Source organism: Glycine max, chromosome 7 (assembly GCF_000004515.6).
Source record: "Glycine max cultivar Williams 82 chromosome 7, Glycine_max_v4.0, whole genome shotgun sequence".
Classification (NCBI taxonomy): domain Eukaryota; kingdom Viridiplantae; phylum Streptophyta; class Magnoliopsida; order Fabales; family Fabaceae; genus Glycine; species Glycine max.
In genome coordinates, this window is record NC_038243.2 from 26,170,764 (window position 1) to 26,185,769 (window position 15,006).

Genomic DNA, 15,006 nt, shown 5'->3' on the forward strand with positions numbered 1-15,006 from the left:
CAAACTAATGAAACTAACAAAATAATATAATTGTAGAATTTTTAATAATTAAAAGATTTGATTGAACTTTTAATTATAATTAGAGAATCAATTGTATAATTAGACCTAAAATTAACAAAACGAACAAACAACCTTGAAAAAAAGTTAAATAATTATTTTTGTCCTTTATCTTATTTGTTTTTGTTCAATTTGAATCTTTATCTTTTAAAAAATTAATTTCATCATTTATTTTATTTATTTTTTCAAAGTTGTATTTTATTTTCTTAAAGATTTACTTTAATCATTTATTTTATTTAAAATATTCTATCAACTATTTAAATATATTTAAAACATTCTTTTACCTAAGTATTATTTAAAGGATAAAGTTAAATATATTTTAATAGTTAAAAGATGATTTTGAACTTTTTAAATAAAATAAGTTATTAAAGTAATTTTTTTAAAAGATAATATATTATTTAAATTTTTTTAAATAAGATAAATGATTAAAATAATTTTTTTAAAAGATAGAAAATAACTAAAAAATAATAAAACATTATAACGGTCATTGAAAGAAAAACAGAAACAAATCTGAGAAACGCAAAAACAGTGAGACACCACCATCACTTCAGTGGAGTAGTCGAGAGAGTGAGGTGAATACTGAATAGTAGTAGATGCAACTAAGAAAATGGGGAGCATAACCACAAGCACCATCGGAGCTCCCCCAACCCGAAGAACAACACTCACCCCTTTCTCTTCGCTTCTCCCCAAACCCAAACCCCATTCTCTCGCCCTATCCACTTCCAATCCCCACCCATTCCATCTCTCCAAACCCCTAACCATTTCCCCTAATCCAAACCCCCCCATTCCCAAATCCACCCCCTCCTCCTCCTCCGCCGCTACCTCTCCATCCTCCCCCCTAAACCTCAAGTCCCGCCTCCGCAACGGCGAGACCCTCTATGGTCTCTTCCTCCTCTCCTTCTCCCCCACCCTCGCCGAGATCGCGGGCCACGCCGGCTATGACTTCGTCGTCGTCGACATGGAGCACGGCCCCGGTGGCATCCGCGACGCCCTTCCCTGCCTTCACGCCCTCGCCGCCGCGAACACCGCCGCCATCCTCCGCGTCCCTGAATCCACCGCCGCCTGGGCCAAGAAAGCCCTCGACCTCGGCCCGCAGGGCCTCATGTTCCCCATGATCGAATCCCCATTATCCGCCCAGGACGCAGTCTCCTACTGCCGCTTTCCCCCCACCGGGCTCCGCGGCGCGGCCCATCCCATCGTCCGGGCCTCCAAGTACGGCCTGGACGACGAGTATCTCGGTAATTACCTCGACGAGCTTCTTATCATGTGCCAGGTGGAGTCCGAGGAGGGAGTGGCGAACACTGGCGCGATCGCCGCCGTTGATGGCGTAGACTGCGTGCAGATGGGCCGTTGGATCTGAGCGCGAGTTTAGGGTACTTGTGGGACCCAGGGAACAAGAAAGTGAGGGAGGTTTTGAAGGATGCTGAGAACAAGGTGTTGGAGAGCCGAAACGACGACGTTGAGATTGGGGCTTATCTCGCAGGTTTCGCCACGGTGTATGATGGGGCGAGGGATTTGAGGTCGCGTGGGTATCACATGGTGAGTGGCGCCGTAGACGTGGGGCTGTTCCGGAGCGCAGCGGTGGAGGATGTGACGCGGTTCAAGATGGGCGGGGATGGGTCGGAGAGTGATGAGGGGGAGGAGAAAGAGGGTGATGAGAAGTACTGGAGTGAGTGAATGAATGAGAGGTGTTTTTTTAAAAAAATAATTAGATTTTTTGTAAATTAGGTGATGTGGTTGTTGGTTTATGTGCTTTTGATATTTTAAATGAAAATGAATCTTTGATTCCATATTTTGTGTTTGTTATATGTGCAACAGAATCCATCTAGGCAACTTTACTAGTGGTATGATCCATGTAGCTGACTTGACCAGTCATATGATTCATATAGCCGATTTCACCTAAAGCTTTGATGTTTATTTGTGGAACAAAATCTATGTTGTATAGAGGGTGCTGATGAGTACAGGGTTTTGGCTTCTCTATTTTTCATGTTAGGGAATTTGATATATACATTTGAAATTTTAATATCTTAAGGCAAACACTAATGTCTTCTAGCTAGATTTGGTATCATTTGCAGTGCATACCATCTAATCTTATATGCCTCAATGAATCTGCATGCTGTGTCTGACACTACAATGGCTTTGAATTTGGGATCCATGACCATTGTTTGTAGTTCTGGAAGTTTTTGCGGCTGTATTAGCTGCATGTGCCTGAAATTTCAGTAACCATGACTCTGATTGCAACTGTAATTTAAAACCTTGGATACTATCAACTGAAAATATTTGTGAGGATGTTTTATGAATGAGATTGTTTTGCTCAATGGGATGAGTAAACATGAATTGGATTGATATGCAGATAGAAGTATGATAGGTTGCACTTATTGATTTAGATGTCAGCATAGGAGTTCTGGCTGTCTAGATTTTAGAACAGGTTTGTACTGTTTTTCTATGGCATAATTACATGGAGAGTTGTTTTTGTTTGATCTGTTAGACATAAATTATGGGAGTCTCAGCTCTTAGGTGTTATTCTGTCTCAATCTCATTTTTAACATTGGACATACTTCCCTATTATTATTATTTTTTTCATTTGGGTTCTTATGATGACCATATAAATTGCCTCTTTGACCCGTAAATGATTGTTCTTAGTAGTAGTTGCTCTGTTTTTTGTGTAGTATGTGTCTCATTCTTTAAACAAGACATTATGTTTTGTTATTTGTTGTTTAATTTGGTTCATTTGTCATGGGGATTGGGTTAGAAGAGACCAAAATAATTCAAAATTGCTGATGATAATGATGTTTTGCCTTTCTATTTTCATCTGGGTATGTGGGGGAATTCATAATACATGTTGCTGTTGAAATTCTATGATCTCATGCATATGCTTGTACTCCTATAATGATTTGGCTTGATTTGGTGTCACATGCACTGTTTGCCAGCTTATATGCCTCATTGAATGTGTGCCTTGTATAAACACTACGAAGGTTATAAATTGTGGTGTGTGCAACTGCAGTATCATCGTTTTGGTGGTCTTTGGGATTGCATTAACCACGTTTACCATATATCAGTAACCACATGATTACAACTATGACTGCAACTGCAATTTAAGACTTTAGGCACTACCAACTGAAAACATTTTAAAGGCTATTCTTTGAATAATATGGGTAGCCTTGATCAATGGGATGAGTAGGCATGGGTTGGATTGACTTGCAGATAAATGCATGGGAGGTTGTGTTTATTGAATTAGATGGCATAATAGGGATTCCAGTTTCTAGATAGTAGACCGGGTTTGTACAGCTTTGTTGATGCATGATTACATAGAGTTATGGTTATTTGATCTGTTAAAACATAAATTATGGGAGACTCAACTTTCAACTTGGTGCTATTCTGTGGCATTCGTAATATTGAAGTATTGAACTTCCTATTTGTTTTGGGTTTTTCATATAACCATATAAATTACCTCTTGGACCCATGTATGACTGTAATTCATAGTTCTCTGGTTATTGGTGTTCTCTGTATCTCAATTGTTAAAAAAGACATGTTATGATATTTGTGGTCTAATTTGGTCCATTTGTCATGGTGATTGGGTAGAAGGAACCAAAATAATTCAAAGTTGCTGTTTTGTAGTGTTCTCTTGTTTCTTCTCCAACAGAAATAGTTGCTATATGGCTTTGCGAAACATCAAACAAGAAGGTTACAATTACAGTAGTCAAGTCACTCCTTCAAACAAGCTAAGCCTCCTGTGGTTAGATGGAAGAAATTATAAACTGATCTAGCTTTTTTTTTCTCTGATGTGTAATTGTGCTCTTGGTTTTGCTGTAAATACATTCTGTAATACGATGATGGTGTGTGTTTTGTAATTTCCCCTGTCATGATTACTCTTTACATGTGCAGCTCCAAATACCTTAATTTGGAACAAAAAGAAATCTGTCAGGTATTAATTGCTATTGAAATGCATTATGTCTCATGATGTGATATGGTAATCGATTGCTTGGGCCATCTTAATGAATTTTTTGCTGATGTGATTAAGTGTTAACCTTTGTTGCTCGTGATGATGATTTCAGTCTTTTACATGACAATTGAAACTGACCTTAGAGATTATTCATGTTTGGTTGCTTGAATCTTGAGATAACACTTTGGCCTTATCTTTGCACTTGGAAAGACACCCCTCTGCTTGAGCTTTTGTCAATTGATTTTCCATTCAATCAAATAGAGTGAAAGTTCAATTGAAGACGGTGTCTTGCATGCGAAGCGAAACACGTTTCGCACGGTGCGAAAGTGATTTGTGTCTGTCGGATTACTTAATTTGAAGATCTATGGCTGCGGTTTTTTCTTCTATTTTTTTGTCTTTTTACTTTAATTTTTTCCCGTTATACCCTTTTACTTTTTCTCTTCCTTCCCCTCTTTCCCCATTTCTCTTTCCTCTCTTCTCTACCAAAACGGCAGAGTTGGTTGCCATCAGAGGTTTGGGAGCGAGAGATAAGGTGGTGGTGCATGGTGGTATGGTCGTGTGGTGCCATCTGTGGTTCTGGGGTAAGATAGAAGATGAAAATGAAAAACAAAAGGAGGAAAGAGAGAAAGAAAAGAGAAAAGTTGTCAGAAAATGCTTCCCGTGGTGGTGCGTGATGATTGGAGGGCAAGGTGGAGAAGAAAAGAAAATAAACAAGATGTCGCTGCCAAAAATCACCTCTGACGACAGTGCAAGGTGGTCTGCCGCGGAGGTCACAGTGGTACGTCATGTTCTCCCCCTTTCTTTGCTTTGCATCATTTTACACGGCCAAGTCCCAATAATTTCCAATTCCAGCCAACCATTATAACCTTATTTTGTATCATACGGAATATGAACAAGTTATAAATAGCCATTTGAATTCAAATCGTGGTCTTTGACATGTTAATCTGGCTTTGATGTGTGATTTTGTGAAGTTAATAGTGTCAACTGGGTTCCTTGTGCACAGCATGAGTGAGAGTGAAAAATGGGTGGGGGTAGCAGATGAGGTAAGGGCCAAATCGGAAAAGACAATAAAAGTAAAATAGAAAAAAATAGAAAAATCTCAACCATTAAATTTGAAATTAATATATCCGACGCACCGTGAGAAAATTTCTCATGCAAGACATCGTCGCAATTGAAATATATCATGTTTAAAAAGAAAACTTGAAATAAAGATGCACATAGTCTAGTGACTAGTAGATGCCATCAAAAGACTATTTTTTTTACGTTTCTTTGCTTTTTTAGTTGGAGTGGTTTGTGTTCTTTTCAGTTTGTTTATTGAATGAATCATTATTTTGGTTCCTAAAAGATTTGAAGTTTGTCACATTAGTTTTAGAAAGATGGATCTCAACATTTTTGTCTTTGAAAGACTAAAATGCCGATTTAGGCACTCTAAAGGACAAAAACTAATCAACATTTTCATTTTTAAAGAACAAAATTTGTGGTTTCTATTTATGAGAGTTTCTATTGTGCCTCTTAATTTGGGGTATTGATAAAGTTGATTTTTCAACCAATTGAAATCAAGCTGTATTATTATATTATTATTTTAAAATTTAATGATAATTTGAAAGAAAAAAACTTAAATTTAAAAAAAAAATTGGTAACAACAAATTAATTTAATGCAACAAAAAGTAAAGATATGTCAATTAGTATAATAACAAGCAAAAACTTGTGATTTTTTTTTTATCACTTTCTTGATTTGTTGTCAAATTATTGATTTGTTGTCATATTATGTTTCTTGTTATTATGCTAATTGGCATACCCTTACTTTTTTTTTTCTTTAAACTAATCTTTTGTTAACGATTTTTTTTAAAAAAAAAATTAAAGTTTTTTTCTTCAAATTAGCATTAAATTTTAAAATAACAATACAATAATACAACTAATTTTTATTGGTTGAAAAATCAATTGTATCAATCTCTCAAATTAATGATAGCATGGTAGAAATTCTCTTATATCCATAAGGATTAATGTGACTAATTCGAAATCTTTCAAGAATCAAAATATCATTTTGATTAAATATGTTATTCATTTTGGCCTTTGGCATATAGATAACGTAGAAGCATCAACCTATTAAAAGAATTGTTGCAAGCTAGATATTTAAGGAACCATGCGTTCCCACAAAAGACTAGGCTAATAATTGTAACATTGTGTTTTATTTATTGATTGTTCAACCGATTTAATTAAATTACAAGAGAAATTGAATTTAAGTTAAGTGCTTGAATGAATTAATTAATTGATGAATTAGTGATGTTGAACATGTGTTTTATGTGTATTAGGTAGTTTTGGTGTGTTTAGGCCTAAAAGGATGGACTTTTGATTTATGAGAGAGGTAGGTGTGCTTAGTAGAAGCTAAGGTATAGAGAGAGAAACTAAATAGTCACCAAAAACCTCTAATAAACCCTTAAATTTAGAAACTTTTCACAAAAAAAAACTCATCATTTTCTGCTCACTTCCTCTTCTCCAAAAAACCACCATTGAAGAAGCTTAGAACTTTGGTGTTGTGCAAAAAGGGAGCTCCTTTTCTCCCCTTCTAATGTTTGTTGGCTATCCCTAGGTGAGATAAACCCCTTTCTTCCTCTCTTTGTGTTCATTCTCATTTTTCCCCATAAACACCCTTCTAAACTCCATGAAAGTGTTCATTTAAAAGGTTTTAATGTGTTTTCTATTGATTTTGGGGTTTGGGATGGTATGGATGATGTAGAACCGTTGTAGGAGTGAAGGGAAACTTTCATTTTGGACCCAAAGTCTCTCCCTTATTCATTTGCTTCATTCCAAAGCTAACTCATTGAGTTGATAGGTAAGGGGAACTCGCTTCTTTCTTATTATGGATGTTTTGAAATGTTAGAAAATGTTTTGTGGAAGCATAAATCCATTGTTGAATATTTTGGATTGAAATGAATGATTTTTGTTTTGATGAAAGATGATGTTTTGGCTTAAAAATCGTAACTGTATGCAGTTTGAATCATTATAATAAATTAAATCATGTGTAATTGATTAAAATGAGCTTCAGAGGTTGATTTTGAATTCTGAGCTGATTGTAATCGATTACATAGGTTTGTAATTGATTAATTTGAGCCCAAGGACTATTTTGTTTACCCAAGCTCTATTGTAATAGATTACAATGAGTTGTAATTGATTACAATGACCAAAATAGATTACCTAGGGTAGCTTTGCTATTCTTAGCCGGTTCCAAGCCCGGATAAAAGGAGAGGGTTGTGTTAGGCTTTCGACAACCAACGTTAAACTTTGTCGAATCTCTATGACATGGATCAATTACGTAATTATGTGAATGCTAGGTCGTTGCCCGGAAGCAACGTGCTGTATGGCTCGAGTACAGTGTCAAAAGAGCAAGGGCCGCTGCATCGCCGCCCGGATGTAGTGAAAAGTAAGCAAGGGTTCCCACATTTTCGTGAACGGGTGTGGGTAAAGAAGCTAGTTCATGACAGGAGGATTCGCTTTGGTACATGGAATATAGGCACACTTACTGGAAAATCTATGGAAATAGTGGATGTTATGGTGAGGAGGAAGATCAATTTTATGTGCTTACAAGAAACTAAGTGGACAGGTGAAAAAGCGAAAGAATTAGACAACTCGGGATTTAAGTTGTGGTATACGGGAAAAATCAGATCAAGAAATGGGGTAGGGATTATTGTGGACAAGGAGTAGAAGAAGGATGTCGTGGATGTAAGAAGAGTAGGAGATCGTATCATAGTCTTAAAATTGGTAGTGGGACAGGACACCTTTAATGTTATTAGTGGGTACGCACCTCAGGTTGGGTTAGCAGAACACTTTAAGGTAAAATTTTGGGAGGATCTAGAAGGGGTACTTCAGGATATACCCCAAGGAGAGAAAGTTTTCCTAGGAGGGGATCTCAATGGACATGTAGGTAGCGTGGCTAGAGGTTTTGAGGGGGTGCATGGGGGTTTTGGCCTAGGGGAAATGAATGGGGAGGGTAAATCCATCTTGGAGTTTTCGGAGGCTTTGAATCTTTCTATAGCCAATACATGGTTTAAGAAAAGAGAGGAACATCTTATCACTTACAAAAGTGGAGGGACATGTTCTCAGATAGATTTCTTCCTTATCAGGAAGTCTGATAGGAAGTATTGCTTGAACTGTAAAGTTATCCCGGGAGAGAGCTTGACTACCCAACATAGAGTTTTGGTTATGGATGTAAGAATTAGAGATAGGGCAAAGAGAAGAAGTCCTATGGTAGCACCAAGGATCAAATGGTGGCACTTGAAGGGTGAGAAACAAGGAATCTTCCAACAAAAGATATGGGAGGATGGTGTGGACAATCACAAGGAAGTGCAAATGATATGTGGAACAAGATGTCCCAAGAGATTATTAAAGTGGCTAAAGAGACGTTGGGTGAATCTAGAGGTTTTGGACTTAGGGGTAAAGAATCGTGGTGGTGGAATGAAAATGTTCAGAGCAAAGTTAGAGTAAAAAAGGAGTGTTTCAAGGAGTGGTCTAGGTGTAGAAATTCTGAAACTTGGGATAAGTATAAGATAGCTAGAAATGAAACCAAAAAGGCGGTGAGTGAGGCAAGAGCCCAAGCTTTTGACGGACTATACCAAGCTCTAGGAACCAGGGACGGAGAAAGATCTATATATAGGCTTGCTAAGGGTAGAGAGAGGAAGACTAGAGATTTGGATCAAGTAAAGTGTGTTAAGGATGAAGAAGGCAAAGTCTTAGTGCATGAAAAAGATATCAAGGAAAGGTGGAAGGCGTATTTCCACAACTTATTTAATGATGGATATGGATATGACTCTAGCAGTCTAGACACAAGAGAAGAGGACCGGAACTATAAGTACTATCGTCGGATTCAGAAACAGGAAGTAAAGGAAGCGTTGAAAAGAATGAGTAATGGTAAGGCGGTGGGGCCAGACAACATACCTATTGAAGTGTGGAAAACTCTTGGAGATAGAGGTCTTGAGTGGCTCACCGAACTCTTTAACGAAATTATGAGGTCAAAACGCATGCCGGAGGAATGGAGGAGAAGCACGTTAGTGCCAATCTATAAGAACAAGGGGATATACAAAATTGTGCAAATTATAGGGGAATCAAGCTCATGAGTCATACCATGAAATTATGGGAAGAGTGATCGAACGGAGATTAAGAAAGGAGACTCAAGTTACTGAGAATCAATTTGGTTTCATGCCGGGAAGGTCGACCATGGAAGCGATTTATTTATTACGGCGGGTGATGGAGCAATATCGCATGGACCAACAAGACTTGCACTTGATTTTTATTGACTTGGAGAAAGCGTATGATAGAGTGCCTAGAGAGATTTTGTGGAAAGCTCTAGAGAAGAAAGGGGTTAGGGTTGCATATATTCGAGCTATCCAAGATATGTATGATAGGGTATCGACTAGTGTTAGGACACAGGGTGGAGAGTCAGACGATTTTCCCATCACAATTGGTTTGCATCAAGGGTCAACCCTTAGCCCCTACCTTTTTACCTTAATTCTGGATGTCCTCACGGAACAAATCCAAGAGATAGCGCCGAGATGCATGCTTTTTGCAGATGACATAGTCCTCCTTGGAGAGTCGAGGGAGGAGTTGAATGAGAGGTTGGAAACTTGGAGACGAGCTCTAGAAACACATGGCTTTCGCCTAAGCAGAAGCAAATCGGAGTATATGGAATGTAAGTTCAACAAAAGAAGGAGGGTTTCTAACTCAGAGGTGAAAATAGGAGACCATATTATCCCTCAAGTCACACGGTTTAAATATCTTGGGTCTGTAATACAGGATGATGGAGAAATTGAAGGGGATGTGAATCATCGCATTCAAGCAGGATGGATGAAATGGAGAAAAGCATCGGGGGTGTTATGTGATGCAAAGGTACCGATCAAGCTAAAGGGAAAGTTTTATCGGACTGCGGTAAGACCGGCGATTTTGTACGGAACAGAATGTTGGGCGGTCAAGAGCCAACATGAGAATAAAGTAGGTGTAGCGGAGATGAGGATGTTGCGGTGGATGTGTGGTAAGACTCGACAGGATAAAATTAGAAACGAAGCTATTAGAGAGAGGGTTGGAGTAGCGCCTATTGTAGAGAAGATGGTGGAAAATAGACTTAGGTGGTTTGGGCATGTAGAGAGAAGACCGGTAGACTCTGTAGTGAGGAGAGTAGACCAGATGGAGAGAAGGCAAACAATTCGAGGCAGAGGAAGACCCAAAAAGACTATAAGAGAGGTTATCAAAAAGGATCTCGAACTTAATGATTTGGATAGAAGTATGGTACTTGATAGAACATTATGGCGGAAGTTGATCCATGTAGCCGACCCCACCTAGTGGGATAAGGCGTTGTTGTTGTTGTTGTTGATCTTCAAGAAAGTTGTAGCTCTAGATGTTAGCTAACTAATGGCTTTGGTTTCACTTAAAAATATTGTGTATGACTTTAGACATGATTAAATTAGTGAACAATGGTCAAGTTGTCGATAATAAGTAAAAGCTTCATATGGATTGTAATTTTAGGCATAATATGCTTCTATACTAGGCTTATAGGAAAACATAAAAGTTGGAGATATTCCTCGTGCTTTCAAATGAGACAATGAACAACTTGCTTGAGTTAGTATATCTTTATTTATCATGTTGTTGTTGAGAATATTATATTGATAATGAGATAACTATGATGATTGATGAATGTTTTGGATTGTGTTGGTTGATTTATTGATGATGATATGAGATGTGGTTGAGATGATGTTGTTTTATAATTAGAGTTGACTTTATGTGAGATCATGAGATTTACATCCATATGAGTTTTGGTGAGTTGTTTGCAAGAATTCAAAGTGTTCAAATGTCTAGCTATGCTTATTGATAGGTGAGTTCATGAGCACGATGAGCATATGAATGGTGAATCTATGATATTATAACCTCTTATGGTGTTGATATTAATGAATGCATGTGTGATGACGTATGATATTGATTTAAATGATCATACATGCATTGGTGAATATTGTAACGACCCGTCTCGTTGTTATGATATCACCACTCTAAACTGCGAAAATTTTAATTTTTAATTTAAAACTCTGTTAATTTGCTTATAAAAATAAAATTTTCACGATATATATTCAGCAAACAATGTACCATTACTTAAATGGTATATATATATATATATATATATATATATATATATATATATATATATATATATATAGTAACTCAGTACACATCATTCACATAATGGAAAGTAAATTTGTTCATACATAATTAAATATGTGATTTACATCCTCAATTCAAAAAAATAATCATGGAACCAACTATGAAGGAGTTGATTAATAAAACACAACTATCTCCCAAAATAATCACAATGTCATCACGTCAATTTGGCAACTCCACAAAAGAATCTCACTTCACGTACTCTACTGTTGTCATTCTGCTCCTACGAACAAAGGTTTATGATCATCACAGGTACTAACCACACGGTACAAAAGTTACAAGGGTGGGTTTATTATAAAAGAAATTAATACAAAAATCAAAGAACCATAATTAGTAAGAAAACATTAACAAATACCATAAACATACACAAACATTCATTAGTTCAACATACACTTAACAAGTAGTCATCATCCATCCATAATTCCAATCAATCATGCTTAGTATGATGCATGCACCTGACCTCAACTCTCAAATGCAATGTGGTACCATTCATCAAGGAAATAGCCTAAGCGTGTCCACACGACACTCTCACTTAGAAAAACTAGGCAATAAGAGTCGAGGTCACCCTGTCGTGCATAGGCAACTCCTTCCCTCACGGTGATCAGCCTGAGTCTCAAGGGAGTTCCAAACCGAGTGACATGTCCCCAATTACAAGTATTCCTCCTCATGAGAAGCTACAAATACTTACTGACAAATTTTATACTATTTCCATGCAATATGAAGTATGAAACGTGGACTCCATCAATACACTGACCGTGGATAATTAAAGATTCTAAGTCATCCCCCTCCAGAGATGCTTAAAACTCTTTAACCACTCTATTTTCCCAACCAGGGATAGCTAATATGGTCATTGCACCCCCCATGTACATACACAACATACATCATCACAATGACATTTTCAACATCATTAACATCTCATCTCAATGTCATTATCAACATCAACATTGTCTCATCTCAATGTCATTCTCAACATCAACATCATCTCAATATCATTCTCATCATCATCATCATCTCGTCTCAATGACATTGCCAACAATAACAACATCATCTCATATCAACATAATCATCAATAACAACATAATCTCATATTAGTTAATATCAATAATAATATCATCATTAAATCACATTCCGCATATACATACATATACAGTTCATGCTTGAGATTCACACTTCCCAAGTCTTCAGACAACACAAGTTTAATAAAAAGAATAATGTCATTTATCAATGATAGACATATCACATCCCATTAATCAAAACATTATTTTTCTTGAAAACCAGCATGCAACAGGGACAGACATACATCCCCATAGTTAGGTTCCATGACCCCAACTATGGTATCAAAAGCCGTAAATTATAATAAACTCCCCTCACCTATCGTGATCTCTACATCAATTCCTTTTTGTGTCGCTTAGAGACCTCTCTCGTTCTTGTTTGTCAGTCCAAACACAAGGTTCTATATACCAAATTGAAGGAAATTTAGTATAGATTTCAGAAACAATGTTAATGACAACATAAAGGACTAAGGGGGTGTTTCAGATTCTACTAAAAGGAGACATCATTTTGAAATTTTGATCACGCCAATGTGACCGGGGTTCAGTGAAGGTCACAAAAATAACATCAATTTTATAAAAAGATAACTTTTACAACATTTCATTTTCAAGGGTTCTACAAAGGAAGTGTAAAAACACCTTATTACAATACACAAAACACAAGAGACACTAAGATAAACTCAAACTAGCTAAGAGAAAAACTTAGAAGTCAAGATTACCTCAGAAAAGCTACAAAAGAAAGGATTGATGGGTTTTTCTCCACTAAATCCTTGAGGTGGATTCTGAGGATTCCGCTCTGAATCCTTGAGGTGGTTCGGCGGCAAGCTATGACGGCTCGTGGTGGCTACCGGTGGTCGTGGTGGGTGGCGGAGAAGAAGGTGTTTGGGTTTGGGTGGGTGTTTGGAGATGATGAGAGTGAAAAAAATTGTGTTTTTCACACTGAAGAACATATTTATAATTTGTAGATCTCGCTTAGCGTGCTCGTCTCACTAAGTGGGAGTCCACTTTTGGCGCTAAGCGTGACAATTCTCGCTCAGTGCAATTCCCTCTTGGGTTGGAATTTGCGTTGAGCGTGACAATTCGCGCTGAGCGCAATTCCTCTTGCGCTAAGCGCAATAATTCTCGCTCAATGCAGTTCCCTCTCGAGTTGGAATTGCGCTTAGCGAGAGGTCAAAATTTGTTATTTTAAAAATCCCATCGGTCAGACTATTGGGACATGTATTAGGAACCTACAGTCAAAATTAGAAGACGCTCCAACGGTTAACGAATCCAGGATTGTGATTTTACCCGAATAAGTTTAGGTGAGATTTGAAATTTCATAATTTCAACTTGGGTCAATAAAACTCCACATAACTCAACATCCACATCAAGCAAATCACACATGACTAATTCACACCATACCTCAACTCATTCAATTCAATCATATAATCAAATAACAGGATAAATACAATTAAACCTCGATTTATAATTAGACATATTTTAGGGTGTCACAAATACCATTTCATGTGAGTAGGCACGTGAGTTGCGAGTAGTCGATGGGCACTCAACCTAGTGATAAAGGTTTTCATGGTGGCTAATATCAAATGAGCCTATAGAATAGATGAGTGGATTAGATAGGTTAATGTCTTTGCAAGCCTTATCGAGGTAAGCCACAACTCGTGCTCATCCATTTTCGATAAAACCATACTCTTCCATAGGGTTAATTTAAGTCTCTCAAATAGTAAGATCATAGAGTACAACTATGTTAAGGGATGTACTTGTGTTAATAACTCAAAGGTGAAATCTTCCAGGAGTAAAGAGTTAGTATGATATAACATGATAGTTAGACACATGCATTGATATTTGTGATTTGAGAATGGCGTGTTACTTGACGAGTTGTATAATTACATTGATATTGGGAATGTGAAGGATTTTCTATGTATCTTGTGAAATGGCGATCTTATGTTGTTTTCAATTACATGATGTATTCTTTCAAAATGAGTTTACCCTTGTATTTTCTGTTGAACTGTGATGATTGTGTTATTTGATACGAGAATAGATTATGCTGTAACTTCTAAGGAACATGTCACTCAGGGTTGAGGTGGACGTGGTGATAGACTTAGGGGCGAGATCTAACCCTCAGTCATTTATTTATGCTTTGTCTTAGTGAGGATCAACTTATGGTTTAGATATGATTTTGGTTTTATGTTGTATTATTTCCCTTAATGGGATCCTCGAGATTTGTTTCGAGATTTGTTTATGATGCTTTGATGATGGCCTTGGAACACATGTACACTTTATGTTATATATTTTGAGGACCTTTTATGGGTGAAGTTTATTTGACACACTTATATTCATGAAAAATTTATACATATTTCCGTTAATTAAATTAATTTCAAGAGTTTTATAAAGAGTAAAAGTGAATCTTTCTACATTAAAGTCTTTGTGTTCCATGTAATGGTGTCGGGGGTCATTGCAAGTTGTTTACATTCTTTATTTAAATTTTTGGTCCATGCATTCTATATTTCCTTGTCATTGATAAATTGAGTTGATGTAACATTTTTAGTTTAACAAGACTTTCATTATTACTTTCGGTTTGACCCCTCTCCCCCTAATCCTTATTTAACAAAACATCCATACTCTACAAAGTTTGTTGTTCCAACATAGTTATTGAGATTCCTAGCTAAATTTTACTCTGGAACGTTCCAATCTTCATGATCCACTCCACACAACCCCTTATATACAACCAAATATCATTGTATAAACTATTCAATTGTTTAA

The 15,006-nt window shown here is 37.0% G+C and overlaps 1 pseudogene across 1 annotated transcript; it reads left to right on the plus strand.

Annotated features, from left to right (window-relative positions):
- The first annotated feature begins 552 nt into the window (after positions 1-552).
- On the plus strand, positions 553-14,558 carry LOC106799469 (2-keto-3-deoxy-L-rhamnonate aldolase-like; annotated as a pseudogene). The gene is made up of 2 exons (XR_005892214.1): positions 553-4,778; positions 14,320-14,558. The product of XR_005892214.1 is annotated as a 2-keto-3-deoxy-L-rhamnonate aldolase-like (transcript).
- The last annotated feature ends 448 nt before the right edge of the window (positions 14,559-15,006 follow it).